The 15643-nt window shown below is 31.9% G+C and overlaps 1 long non-coding RNA gene across 1 annotated transcript; it reads left to right on the plus strand.

Moving 5' to 3' along the window:
- Positions 1–8217: 8217 nt before the first annotated feature.
- Positions 8218–13117, plus strand: LOC119605941. The gene is made up of 3 exons (XR_005231617.1): positions 8218–8621; positions 11872–12129; positions 13095–13117. It is a non-coding gene; the product is annotated as an uncharacterized LOC119605941 (long non-coding RNA).
- Positions 13118–15643: the final 2526 nt, after the last annotated feature.

Genomic DNA, 15643 nt, shown 5'->3' on the forward strand with positions numbered 1-15643 from the left:
GCATTTAAGTTGAATTGTACCTTAGATATACATTAGGGTGGGTCGAAAAAAAAAGTTGAGTCAGTCACCCCCTACGATTAAAGATATGTTAATAACATTTCAAAAAATATTAAAATTATTTTTTTGCCACGCCTAGAAATACCGCCCTTTTTGTTTTTTATATATAATGTCGCCATTTTAAGTCCGATTGTAACATATAATATATCAATATTTATGGCTTGACTGTAGCTATATTTCACCCTCTGACAATTTTTTAATTTGACGTCATATTCTATGCTCGACTTCTGATATCTCGGATCCTTCCCCAAAATCTAAAATTGTGGCTGTACTGTAATAAAGTACATTTAATTATATGAGCTATTTGCTTTTAAAATGCTCACTTTTATGCATAAACAGCTATTTTACAGGTATTTAAAACTACCTGTATAGTTCTAACTACAAACAATTAATTTGCTAGGGATATGGTCGAAAACTATTTTTTCAAATTAATTTACAATACAAAAATTTCATTCTGCCCCCTATCTTTACACAAGAAATTTAATTTTATTCATTAATAACAAAATCACGTAGGTACATAAAAACTAAACATTTTATTTTATAAAAATCGATGAAAAATTATGGAGTTTATAAAAATATTTCATGTTTTTACCATACAATTACTTGCATGTTTCTCGTTTTTTTAACAATTTTCAAAAATGTTTATACTAATTTTTATAAAATGTAATAAATTTATTTAAAGATATATTAACTTTTCTTAAATAGTTATATATTTTTAAAGTTCTTGAAATAAAAACTAATAAAATACAAGTAGGAAAGTATAGTCGGGCATATAATATCCTACACCATGAGTATATTTTTAAAATTTTTATTTTTCATAAAAAAACTTTTATATTGAATTTTACCTTAATTCCAAAGTATTTAAGCAAGTTATTGATAAAAATCAAAATTTTCTAAATGAGGCTTTATATAGGAGTACAGGTCAAATATTGGCCAATCCTTACTAAATTTGGGAAAAGGATATATTTTTAAATAACAGTTAGTTTTGTTTCATTGCGATACAAATGGTTACAAGTCAATTTTAGACGTCTAAGACATTTTTTGAATAGGGGTTTGTATGGGGGCTTGGGTCAAATAAGGGCCGATCATTACGAAAATCTGCAGTGTCATTTATACTTATATAAAACTTATTTGTGTTAACTTTTAGAGAGATAATAGTATATTTGACGTAATTATGGCATAAAAAGCCCAAATCGGGAGGTACGGTTGTATGGGGGCTTGGTGAAATAATGGACCGAATTTGGGCTTCGTCCCTGTGCCCAAAAACATGCTTGGTCCAAGTTTCATCAAATTATCTTGAAAATTGCGGCCTGTACCTTGCGCACAAGGTTTAGATGGACAGCCAGCCAGCCGGACAGACGGACGGACAGACATGTCTTAATCGACTCAAAAAATGATTTTGAATCGATCGGTATACTTTAAGGTGAGTGTAGGACCAATATTTGTGTACACCACTATAGTGGTGTAGGGTATAAATATTAGTCGGGAATGATACCAGTTATGAGTATATCTAAAATGTGATTTCTTTTTTAATAAAGCATTTATATAGAAATTTGTCCACTACTTTTTAAGCAATTTATTGATGAAAAACTGATTTTCTGAAAGAGCCTATATATGGGAGCTAGGATCAATTATAGACCGATCCCAACAAAATTTAGTGGAGGGATTTATGTTCATATAGGAGTTAGATATGTAGAATTTTATGATAATGGTAGTGTTTAAGAGGGCAATAACGGCAAGCCACAATTAAAGGCTCCGATTTAATCCATCTTCAAACAACTTCGTCCTTTGGTAAAATGAAATAATTGAGCCTATTTTCATCAAATTATCTGGAAAATTGTGATTTGTAGTTTAACAACAAGGTTTACATGGACTGACAGTAGAACGGACATAGCTAAACCACTATATTGCTGTAGGATATATGTAGTTAACTTTCTTTTATTTTGAAAGGAAGTTGGATCTGAAATGTTTTATAACTGAAAAAATTAAAAGGATTTCTGTTTTATATAGTTCATTAAAAAATTTTTTCGACTGCTTTTCCTGGCAAATTAATTGTTTGTTGTGAGAACGGTTGATAAATATTTGAACATTTTTAAATATCTATAAAATAGGTGTTTTTGCATAAAAGTGAGCATTTTAAAAGCTAATAGTTCATATAATTAAATGTACTTTATTCCTGTATAGCCACAATTTTAGATTTTGGGGAAGGATCCGAGATATCAGAAGTCATGCATAGAGTATGACGTCGAATAAAAAAATTTTCTAAGAGTGAAATATAGCTACAGTCAAGACATAAATATTGATATATGACATGTTACGATCGGACTTAAAATGGCGGCGTAATATATAAAAACAAAAAGGGCGGTATTTCTAGGCGTGGCAAAAAAATATTTTTTATATTTTTGGAAATGTTATTGACATATCTTTAATCCTAGGGGGTGACTGACACAACTTTTTTTTTGTCCATAGAGACCGACGCACTCTAATATACATACTTAAGCCGTTTATTGTTGAATAAAATTGTGGACATTTAAGTGAAATTTTGATGGGGGCTTTTCATAGGGGCTAGGGTCATATGAGAACCTATTATTATGGAATTCGTGGGGGTCATCAAGTCTTGTATACAACTTGGTTATTGCAGCTTTTTGTCGTGCCATTTGTGCCAAATTTCATTGAATTATCTCCAAAATTGCGACCTGTAGTTTGATTACAAGTTTTAAAAGCTCTATTCGGGGGTTCAGTTGCATGGGGGCTAGGTGAAATAATGGACCGATGGTAACCATTTTCAATAGGCTTCGTCTACGGTACCATAAAAGATCATGTGCCAAATTTCATTGAATTATCTCCAAAATTTCGACCTGTAGTTTGATTAAAAGTTTTAAAAGCCCTATTCGGGGGTTCAGTTGTATGGGGGCTAGGTGAAATAATGGACCGATGGTAACCATTTTCAATAGGCTTCGTCTACGGTACCATAAAAGATCATGTGCCAAATTTCATTGAATTATCTCCAAAATTGCGACCTGTAGTGTGATTACAAAGTTTAAAAGCCCTATTCGAGGGGTTCAGTTGTATAGGAGCTAGGTGAAATAATGGACCGATGTAAACCATTTTCAACAGGCTTCATCTACGGTACCATAAAATATCATATGCCAAATTTCATTGAATTATCTCCAAAATTGCGACCTGTAGTTTGATTACAAGTTTTAAAAGCCCTATTCGAGGGATTCAGTTGTAAGGGGGCTAGGTGAAATAATGGACCGATGTTAACCTTTTTCAATAGGCTTCGTCCCTGGGACAATAAAATATCATGTACCAAATTTCATTGAATTATCTTCAAAATTGCGACCTGTAGTTTGATTACAAGGATTACAAGCCCTTATGGGGGGTTCAGTTGTATGGGGGCTAGGTGAAATAATGGACCGATCTTAACCATTTTCAATAGGCTTCGTCACTGGGATAATAGAATATCATGTACCAAATTTCATTGAATTATCTTCAAAATTGCGACCTGTAGTTTGATTACAAGGTTTACAGGTTTACAAGGTTTAGCTAAATCGACTCAGAAAATGATTCTGAGCCGATTGGTATACTTTAAGGTGGGTATAGGACCAATATTATTGTGCGTTACAAACATCAGCACAAACCCAATATACCCTCCCCACTAAAGTGGTGTAGGGTATAAACACACAACGCAAAGAAAACAACAGACATCCAAACATATTAAACTGAATGCACCAACAAACAAAAACAATATATACAAGGCAATGAAACACACAGCCATCCAAACATATGAAACGAAATACTCAATGAATAAGCAGTGTTGTTGTTGTTGCTTATTATCAAAGCATGAAAAATTGACATTTTATGAAATTTTCAGAGGTTGTCTCGGATTTTTGCTCATATCTCCGGTATTTATGGACCGATTTGGCTGATTTTAAATAGCGATCTTCTCGAAAGCATGTCTAACAGAATTATTGAAGATTTGTTACGAAACCTTCTGTGTTCTTTTGGTGATCTACGATGCCGCCTCTACTAGCTCAGTCTTCGGCGTGGGATCTCAACCCGCATCTACACCAACTGTGGTTCGTCACAACAAAAAAAATAAATATCTAACTACCTAACTTCACTCAATTTCATTTCCATATAACACAAACATTTATAAATTATGGGTAAAGATGTTAATCCCATCTTCGTCGCCCACCCTACCTTGGTCACTTATCCCATTAATGACCCCTTTCATATTCTTGTTCTTATACACATATTTAACAACTCACCATATCACCAACTTACACATCTTCGGCCCACTGTACCTGTAACTGCACAAAATTTAGCAACACATTTTTATAACAAAATTTCTTTTCAAATCACATTTATTACATTTAATACTTAAAATAAACATCAATATAACTTAAACTGACAGGTATGATTTCTATATATAGCAAAAGGTCTTTTAAATTTCAAATTGTCAAAATACGTTATTTTTTTTTAAATTATTTATATTCTTAGTTAATTGCCTAATAATTATTTTATCTTTTGTTTCCGGGTTTTCCAGCTAACATAAAGAACATTTAAGTTCAAACGAACGGTTACTTTAACCAATAATAATTTTTCCTTTTCTAATCTTCCTCTTTTTTTTTTTTTTTATTTGAAATAGCTCATAAAATTTTGCTTTTTCCAGTTGTTTTCAATTGTTTTAATCAAACAATGAAAATCGACACACGCCATTTATTCAGTTTTTCTATAAACTTGAATAATAGAATGGGTTTTCAAGATTTAAGTAAATTTTTTTTTTTTTTGTTTCCTATATAAGGATGATAAAAACTAATTTCTTTTCTAATACTAAACTTAATCTATATAAAATTAATTACTAAACAAAAAAAACATTTAACCTATACAAATAACACAATCAAACTAAATAAGGATCAACTAAAACAACTTTTCTATTGAGTTTCAAAACTTTACTCACTATTTTAAAACGTTAAATTTCTATATTTTTTTTTCTCAAATCCCTAAAGGAGCTCCCTGAAGGATGAAACTTTTGAGGCTCTAATATACTATTCCTCGCCTTCTTTTTTTTTTTTTTTCGAAAATTACTATTATTGTATTTAGTTCGATCCCTTCACAAACAAAGAAAATATCAAACTTAACAATTATATTTCTTAAAAATTAAAAGCCTAAACTTATTCTAAACAAATTAATTATATATAACTTAACCTAACCTAACTCGTATTACCCTAATGCCTTTTTGCTATAAAGTCAATTTTATTTTGTGGAACGTATTCGCAGGTTCTGATTCTGATTAATGCTTCTGATCCAGGGTTTCTTATAGAATTACTTTTCAACTCAAATGTGACTTGTAGATGACGTGTGTTATTATACCACTACTGGGCTACCAATGTAATTTTAAATATATATATATATATATATATATATATATATATATATATATATATATATATATATATATATATATATATATATATATATTTAAAATTACATTGGTAGCCCAGTAGTGGTATAATAACACACGTCATCTACAAGTCACATTTGAGTTGAAAAGTAATTCTATAAGAAACCCTGGATCAGAAGCATTAATCAGAATCAGAACCTGCGAATACGTTCCACAAAATAAAATTGACTTTATAGCAAAAAGGCATTAGGGTAATACGAGTTAGGTTAGGTTAAGTTATATATAATTAATTTGTTTAGAATAAGTTTAGGCTTTTAATTTTTAAGAAATATAATTGTTAAGTTTGATATTTTCTTTGTTTGTGAAGGGATCGAACTAAATACAATAATAGTAATTTTCGAAAAAAAAAAAAAAGAAGGCGAGGAATAGTATATTAGAGCCTCAAAAGTTTCATCCTTCAGGGAGCTCCTTTAGGGATTTGAGAAAAAAAAATATAGAAATTTAACGTTTTAAAATAGTGAGTAAAGTTTTGAAACTCAATAGAAAAGTTGTTTTAGTTGATCCTTATTTAGTTTGATTGTGTTATTTGTATAGGTTAAATGTTTTTTTTGTTTAGTAATTAATTTTATATAGATTAAGTTTAGTATTAGAAAAGAAATTAGTTTTTATCATCCTTATATAGGAAACAAAAAAAAAAAAATTTACTTAAATCTTGAAAACCCATTCTATTATTCAAGTTTATAGAAAAACTGAATAAATGGCGTGTGTCGATTTTCATTGTTTGATTAAAACAATTGAAAACAACTGGAAAAAGCAAAATTTTATGAGCTATTTCAAATAAAAAAAAAAAAAAAGAGGAAGATTAGAAAAGGAAAAATTATTATTGGTTAAAGTAACCGTTCGTTTGAACTTAAATGTTCTTTATGTTAGCTGGAAAACCCGGAAACAAAAGATAAAATAATTATTAGGCAATTAACTAAGAATATAAATAATTTAAAAAAAAATAACGTATTTTGACAATTTGAAATTTAAAAGACCTTTTGCTATATATATAGAAATCATACCTGTCAGTTTAAGTTATATTGATGTTTATTTTAAGTATTAAATGTAATAAATGTGATTTGAAAAGAAATTTTGTTATAAAAATGTGTTGCTAAATTTTGTGCAGTTACAGGTACAGTGGGCCGAAGATGTGTAAGTTGGTGATATGGTGAGTTGTTAAATATGTGTATAAGAACAAGAATATGAAAGGGGTCATTAATGGGATAAGTGACCAAGGTAGGGTGGGCGACGAAGATGGGATTAACATCTTTACCCATAATTTATAAATGTTTTCTATTGAGTTTCAAAACTTTACTCACTATTTTAAAACGTTAAATTTCTATATTTTTTTTTCTCAAATCCCTAAAGGAGCTCCCTGAAGGATGAAACTTTTGAGGCTCTAATATACTATTCCTCGCCTTCTTTTTTTTTTTTTTTCGAAAATTACTATTATTGTATTTAGTTCGATCCCTTCACAAACAAAGAAAATATCAAACTTAACAATTATATTTCTTAAAAATTAAAAGCCTAAACTTATTCTAAACAAATTAATTATATATAACTTAACCTAACCTAACTCGTATTACCCTAATGCCTTTTTGCTATAAAGTCAATTTTATTTTGTGGAACGTATTCGCAGGTTCTGATTCTGATTAATGCTTCTGATCCAGGGTTTCTTATAGAATTACTTTTCAACTCAAATGTGACTTGTAGATGACGTGTGTTATTATACCACTACTGGGCTACCAATGTAATTTTAAATATATATATATATATATATATATATATATATATATATATATATATATATATATAAAGAACAGTATTACCTCCAAATTTGAATTTGAATATTCTACTCCCAGAATAGGTGTCGTATGGACTTTTCCGCAAGGTTCATGAGTTATTCTCATACAATTCCCCGTCTGCTTGTCCTATTCTCCCTATGACACGTTTCTATTTTATTAAATAAAAAAAAATATTCATCATTTCAAAACTAATCACCTTATTTTACTCTAACGTTTTTATTTTTTTCTTTTTACTCACTGGTTTCTTTGAATATTCACTATTTCTGGTATATCTGGAAGGCACTTGTACCTGTTGTCAATATATTATTGAACAGTTTACATTCAATATGTTCACCTTATTGTTATATTTAAATGTAATTGGTACACACTTGTTTCACTTGTGAGTTACTTTCTATATCTGATTGAAATTAACTTTAATTTTCCTAAAAAAACAACACAAGAAAGTAACGGACAATTTGTACAAACAAATATTATATATAAAAAAAAACAACGTTTTCTTTTCTTTTCCCAGAGCACTTTGTACATTTGTCATATTTGGGTCATTGTACTATTGCCTTTGGCCTTGAAGTTGCCTTTTTTTTTATTAAGAGAAGACCTTTTATCTAACTCTCTTCCTTCCATCATATTCCCTATCCGGCAACCCTATTTTTATAAATCATCTTAATATTTGAGTCACCCTATTGATGTTTATTTTTTTGACATGTCAACAACAAAGAATAAACATTGAACAACTAAGAAAACAAACAAAAGCGAAACAACACAATTCAACATGCAAAGACCAAAATTTCATTTACACAATTCAATAACAAAAGAAAAACCACGCACAGGAACATTCAACCCAACAAAACTCAAAACGACACCACAAAAACTTTCCACACACAAGAATCTACAAAAAAAACAACAACACACAACATGCAACCAGCACACCAGGGACCAAGAAGACCGCCCAGATTCCCAATCTACCTCAACAAAACTCTGGCGTACCCAGATGCTTCGCAGGAACGACAGTGGGAGGTAAGATTGTTTAAATCCTTCAGCGCCCAACGTAGGCTACACCCACCATTCTACATCTAAAGAGTTAGCCGGGCAATCCTCCACGAATGTTCAACCTAGGAATGTATTTCAATTTACTGTGTCTTGTATGAATATGAGTGGACCTTCCAATTTTCACTGGTACCATTTTAGTTACAAAGGACCTTAAACACTGGACGAAGAACAATATTTGTATAATCAAGGAGGAAATAATCAACACATCAATGACAAAACACAAATCTTAACCTAATATTGCACACATAAATATTGCACTCGTAAGTAAAAATTTGATTATTTGTCACTAATATATTGCACATTTGATCCTTATAAACTATATTGCACTTTATTATATTCATTGTTTAATATCCTTTGCGTGGAAAATACCTAATGGAGTACCTGTTAAGGTTTCCAATTCATACATATTGTTTCCTATCACCTTCACAATCCTACATTTAGTAAATTTTTTACAAAATTTAGCATTAATGTTGTTCTTAAAGTTGCTAAGTAGAAAATTTCTTTTGTAAACTTCCTGTCCAGGAACAAATTTAACTATTCTCGCTCCACGGTTATATCTTAAAGCACTTTTCTTATATGCATTATCCAGGTTCTCTTTCATTTTGTCTCTTATTAGTTTTATTCTATCAGAGTTTTCAATTATGGTTTCATTATCATCCAAAGCTTTCAATTGTCTTGCTAACTTGTAGTCCGAACCGCAAGTGAACATATTTTGTCCAAACAACGCGAAGAATGGACTACAACCTGTTGCAGAATGCCAAGATGTGCGCAAAGACAACTCAATATCCGGTAAGTTAATATCCCATTCCCTGTGATCATTTTCCATATATGCTCTGATGGCAGACAAAACACTCTGATTTACTCTCTCAGAAGCGTTTGATTGTGGAGAGGAAACTGCAGTTCTTAGATGTGTTATCTGATATGTTTCAATCATTCTCGCAAATTCTTTGGAAGTAAATTGTTGTCCATTGTCTGAATGAATAACCTCTGGTACACCAAATATATGGAAAACTTGATCTTTTAGAAATCTCACAACATTTGCCGTTGTAGCTTCTTTCATTGCCTTTAAAAATACGAACTTGGTCATATGATCAACTACTATGAAAATATAAGCATTTCCGCTTTTAGATCTTGGATATTTACCAAGAAAATCAATGTAAATCTTTTGAAAAGGTCTATCTGTTGTTACTTGTTTTCCTATTTCCGGTCTCAATATAGTATTTGTAGGTTTCGTTTCCTTACAGGTTGTACAATTTCTTATATAATGTTTGACCTGAGTTACCATATTAGGCCAGTAGTATTTTGTTCTTAAACGTTGCAAGGTTTTGTTGATACCTCCGTGAGCTTTGTCATCTGGTTCATGAGATTCACTAATCAGTATGTGTGTTAATGAACTTGGAATCCATAATTTCCACTCAAATTCTTGTAGTTCATAATCAGTTATATTTCTCTTAAATACTAAGACATTCATTATCTTTATATCCGGCAATTTCTCTTAATTTTTCCTAACAGTATCTAATAAATCTTTGTACTCATCCGACTCGAATTCTAACGTTTCAAAACCTAATATTTTTCCTCTATCTATTTGTATTGACTCAACCAATCTTGATAACGTGTCTGCTACAATGTTCTCTGCTCCCTTACAATGTTCAATTTCAAAATCATAACTTTGTAACTGCAAAGCCCATCTAGCTAACCTTCCATTTAAATCTTTTAGTGACATCAGCCACTTTAAGCTCGCATGGTCTGTTATCACCGTAAAAGGCATCAGTTCAATGTATGGTCTGAATCTTTTAATGGCTAGGACAGCAGCTAAGCATTCCTTTTCGGTAACGCTGTAGTTTTTTTGTGCTTCTATGAGCTTTTGTGAAAAAAATGAAATGGGTTTTTCGTTGCCGAACTCGTCCTTTTGGAACAACACTGCTCCGACCGCATAATCCGAAGCGTCACATTGCACGAAAAATCGCTTGTTGAAATTCGGATGTGCTAATACAGGTGCTGTTGTTAACGCATTTTTCAACTTGTTAAAACTTTCGATTGCCTTTTCTGTCATTTCAAATTTAGTTCCTTTCTTTATGAGATCAGATAGTGGTGCGGTTAAAGAAGAGAAGTCGCGAATAAAGCGGCGGTACCAACCCGCCGTACCTAAGAAACTGCGGATTTCTTTTACGGATTTAGGCAACGGTATATTTCGGATTGCTTCTATTTTCTTGGGATCCGTTTTCATAATTCCTGCTCCTACGATAAATCCTAAATAATTAAGTTCTTTAAAACAGAATTTTGATTTGCTTAGGCAATCAATCTGCTACTTTCTCTAACAACTCTAAATGTTTATCAAAGTCTGCTGATATGATCAACAAATCATCTAGATAGGTGAAAACATTCTGCCTTAACTCTTGCGGTATAACGTATCTATTAGCCTACACAGTCTTTGCGCCGCGTTGCATAGACCAAATGGCATTACAACATATTGGTATAGTGGTCGGCCTGGAATCGTAAAAGCTGTGTATGGGATAAGCATCGTTGATTGTCCTGTCGTTTAATTTCCTAGCATCTAGACATAGTCGATTTTTTTCTGGTTTTCTAACTAGAGTACATATATTGCTCCAAGGACTGTTGCTCTCTTCTATAATACCTAATTTCAACATATTATCTACTTCGGCATATATTAATTCCTGAACAGCCGGTGATACCGGATAGTATCTATCCTTGACTGGTGTTGTGTTATCTATAAGCTCAATAGTGTGAACTTCTAGATTAGTTCTACCTAAACCATCTCTCTCAAAAGTTCGAAATTTGTTTACAACATTTACTAACTTATCCTTCTGTCGAGCAGTTAGTTCATGTTGTTCTACATCTTTCAATTCAAGAGGATAATGGTCCTTCAAATTATCAAATTGTATTTCCGATAATTGAAACAAATTTGGGGCTATATTGAATTTCGTCCAGAAATCTACACCTAAATAAGCATTTTGTATTAAATTAGGACATAAGTAGAATTCTATTATATTCTTTTTTTCATTATATTCTACCATAACATCAATTTTCCCCAGAACTTGATAGTGTTTTCCACCTGCAGTTTGTATGTTAGCAAAAGTTGGTTTTATTGGACTATTTAGCTTGTCTACAATCTTTTCGCAGTTTTTTCCAAGCAGACTTATCGAGGCTCCACTATCCAAGAGACCTTTTACTAATATATTCTCTAATTTTATCTCGACAAAGGCTCTAGGATCGATATCATAGTTGTTTATATCATCACATTTTCTGATTACATTGCCTATTTCATCACAAAGTGCTTTTTTACTTTTAAATCTTTCCTAGTTCTTTTGATTCTATCCAGTTTTGTATTGTCATTTTCCGTATTAAAAATCCTATTTCTAACTTCCATGTATCTTTTCAAACGCTCATCATATGATCCTACTATTCTTCTATTCTTATTTTCCTGTACTACTTTCATATCACTTTTCCTCACTATTATTACTTTCTCATCTTCCATTTTACTCTTTTCAGGTTCACTCACATCACATTGAATGCCTACATTGGCTGTTGTTCGGCTATAGTTTGGGTGGAGCGTGACTCCGCCGCTTTCGTCACACTCCCTATCTTGTTTCCCGAACATTTGGGACAATTAGGAGTAACAACACCTGTTAATCCACATTTATAACAAAATAATGTTCTCTGGACACTGGGACAGTCTGTAAACAAATGACCTGGCAATCTGCAGTTCCAACACAGTATTCTGTCAGTATTGATGTTATTAGTTTTCCTGTAAGTACTGTCAGTTTTATATCTTATTTCCTCCAATGATTCCGTTTCCTTTTCTCCATCGATTCTTATTTCTACTTCCTCTACTTGTCTTCTCTGTGGTACGAACCTGGTTTGTGGAGTATTGAAAGTTTGTTTGCGAAAATAATTCCTTTCAACATCCTTACAAGTATCACGCAGATGTTCCACCGAAAATACTTGGACTGAGTAAACGATTTGCGATATACTTTGTCTTACGTTTCGCTTTATTATTCTTATCACCTCATATTCTGGTAATGGATTTTTCAACCGTGCCCTTAGTCTTCGCATAGCTAAGAAATAGCCATCTATAGATTCACCTGGATGTTGTTTACGTTCCTCAAAGTCTCTCAAAAGCTCATACTCTGATCTTATAGAGCCGTATTGAACTCTGAGTGCCTTCTTTAATTCCTCCCAGGATTCGATGGATCTTTGTTGGACTAGTAACCAGTACCAGTCCTTCGCATCTCCCTTTAAGAGTTTATGGAATTCTCCCTGTACATCTTGCCATGCATAATTATGGTATTTTAGCATATATTCGATGCGAAATATGAAATCATCGATATACAATTTTTCCATATTTCCATCGAAACTAATGTCCCATTTGTCTACGCTGGTTAGATTTCTAATTGGTCTATTATTTGGATAATCATTCTTTGGGGATACGTTTTCAAGAGGAGTATCAATGTTTGAATTTGATTCCCTAAAATCTAACCGTCTTTGTGGATATGGTTTATTCCCCGGCTTTCCCTTTGTAGGTGCCATTTCTATTGTAGATCGTTTTTCAACTTCTTCACTAGCTAACGATTCAACACCGTCGCTTATTCTACTAGTTACGTTCATTTTCTGTATTTCCCTAATCATTTTACCAAAACCTTCTTCCAAGCTTTCCTTTATCTTTAAATCTATTTTGTCTTCGAGTTCTGATCTGTAATCTTTAATATTTTCAGCAATAATTTCCCGGATAAGACCAGCATAAACTCTAGGATTATTTCCCGGTGAAAAACCTTTTCGATTTTGAGGAATATTCGGAGGTGAAAAATTGTATGTTCCCGGAGGAACTGATGTTTTTGGAATAGCTCCGGTTTGTTGATTAGGAACTACTGTAGGTGTTTGCGACTGTATATTATCTGATTGGTGAGTTTGTGGTGTTAAAATAGTAGCTGACATATCTATAATGTTTCCTTGTTCAATAGGTTCCCTATCAGTATTCATTGGTGTTCTCCCTAATGGCATTTTAATAATCTTTCTTTTTAAAAATTCTAATTTATTGGTTTTTTTAATACTTTCTGTATTTTAAAGGAATAAGTATCTTAAAAATATAATAAACAAATACATAAATTAATGAACGATACTAATGAACTAACATAAATAAAACATAAATGAAAACAATATACATATACTTAATTATATTTTTAGAAAGTTCACTTTTTTAATAAAGCACGATTACAACATAAAATTCACACAATACAAAACTAATTTTTGACATGAAATTACATAAAATACAATTAACATTTAATACTACACTAATTAAACCAAATTAAAATAAAATTACACAAAACACAGATGACACAATAAGGTTACAAAATTTTCACAAAGAAATTACAAAAATTTATAATACTATCAAAAAATATATTTTAAAATTTTATAAAACACTATAACATAAAATTACAGGAACAGTGGATTTCCAGTAGATGTAAAAGCTGTTTTGGTGGTTGATGTTGTAATGTTAAATATGTTTCTGACGGTATCCAAAAAAAAATGTTGTGTTCTATAATGACTTGCTTTCATATATTTTCCCTAATAATATTGAAATTTGCAAACTAAATCTTATTTTCAAATTTAGGACATATTTCAATTTACTCAATAATATTCTCAGTACATAATGCAAACCATATTCTTGATATTAGGACATTTATACGGTGAGATTTTTATCTACATAAACAAAAAGAACTATAAACAAAATCGCAAACTAATTAATTTCCTTTTTATTAGGACAATATTGTTTAATACTCTATATAATTTCTCCTATCTAACTTATTTATCATATGCAAACTAACCACTCTTTAGATGTTAGGACAATGACAAATATATCATGCCAAGAAATACGCAAACTAACTCTTATTTTCAACTGTTAGGACGATTTCCGTTTCAACATGATGTTGGTATTCGTTTCCGACTGGGCGCCATTTATTGTTACGAAACCTTCTGTGTTCTTTTGGTGATCTACGATGCCGCCTCTACTAGCTCAGTCTTCGGCGTGGGATCTCAACCCGCATCTACACCAACTGTGGTTCGTCACAACAAAAAAAATAAATATCTAACTACCTAACTTCACTCAATTTCATTTCCATATAACACAAACATTTAATCCACATTTATAACAAAATAATGTTCTCTGGACACTGGGACAGTCTGTAAACAAATGACCTGGCAATCTGCAGTTCCAACACAGTATTCTGTCAGTATTGATGTTATTAGTTTTCCTGTAAGTACTGTCAGTTTTATATCTTATTTCCTCCAATGATTCCGTTTCCTTTTCTCCATCGATTCTTATTTCTACTTCCTCTACTTGTCTTCTCTGTGGTACGAACCTGGTTTGTGGAGTATTGAAAGTTTGTTTGCGAAAATAATTCCTTTCAACATCCTTACAAGTATCACGCAGATGTTCCACCGAAAATACTTGGACTGAGTAAACGATTTGCGATATACTTTGTCTTACGTTTCGCTTTATTATTCTTATCACCTCATATTCTGGTAATGGATTTTTCAACCGTGCCCTTAGTCTTCGCATAGCTAAGAAATAGTCATCTATAGATTCACCTGGATGTTGTTTACGTTCCTCAAAGTCTCTCAAAAGCTCATACTCTGATCTTATAGAGCCGTATTGAACTCTGAGTGCCTTCTTTAATTCCTCCCAGGATTCGATGGATCTTTGTTGGACTAGTAACCAGTACCAGTCCTTCGCATCTCCCTTTAAGAGTTTATGGAATTCTCCCTGTACATCTTGCCATGCATAATTATGGTATTTTAGCATATATTCGATGCGAAATATGAAATCATCGATATACAATTTTTCCATATTTCCATCGAAACTAATGTCCCATTTGTCTACGCTGGTTAGATTTCTAATTGGTCTATTATTTGGATAATCATTCTTTGGGGATACGTTTTCAAGAGGAGTATCAATGTTTGAATTTGATTCCCTAAAATCTAACCGTCTTTGTGGATATGGTTTATTCCCCGGCTTTCCCTTTGTAGGTGCCATTTCTATTGTAGATCGTTTTTCAACTTCTTCACTAGCTAACGATTCAACACCGTCGCTTATTCTACTAGTTACGTTCATTTTCTGTATTTCCCTAATCATTTTACCAAAACCTTCTTCCAAGCTTTCCTTTATCTTTAAATCTATTTTGTCTTCGAGTTCTGATCTGTAATCTTTAATATTTTCAGCAATAATTTCCCGGATAAGACCAGCATAAACTCTAGGATTATTTCC

Source organism: Lucilia sericata, unplaced genomic scaffold, assembly GCF_015586225.1.
Source record: "Lucilia sericata isolate MDLA Ls3-8-SP2 unplaced genomic scaffold, ASM1558622v1 Contig000537F_arrow, whole genome shotgun sequence".
In the NCBI taxonomy this organism is placed as follows: Eukaryota; Metazoa; Arthropoda; class Insecta; order Diptera; family Calliphoridae; genus Lucilia; species Lucilia sericata.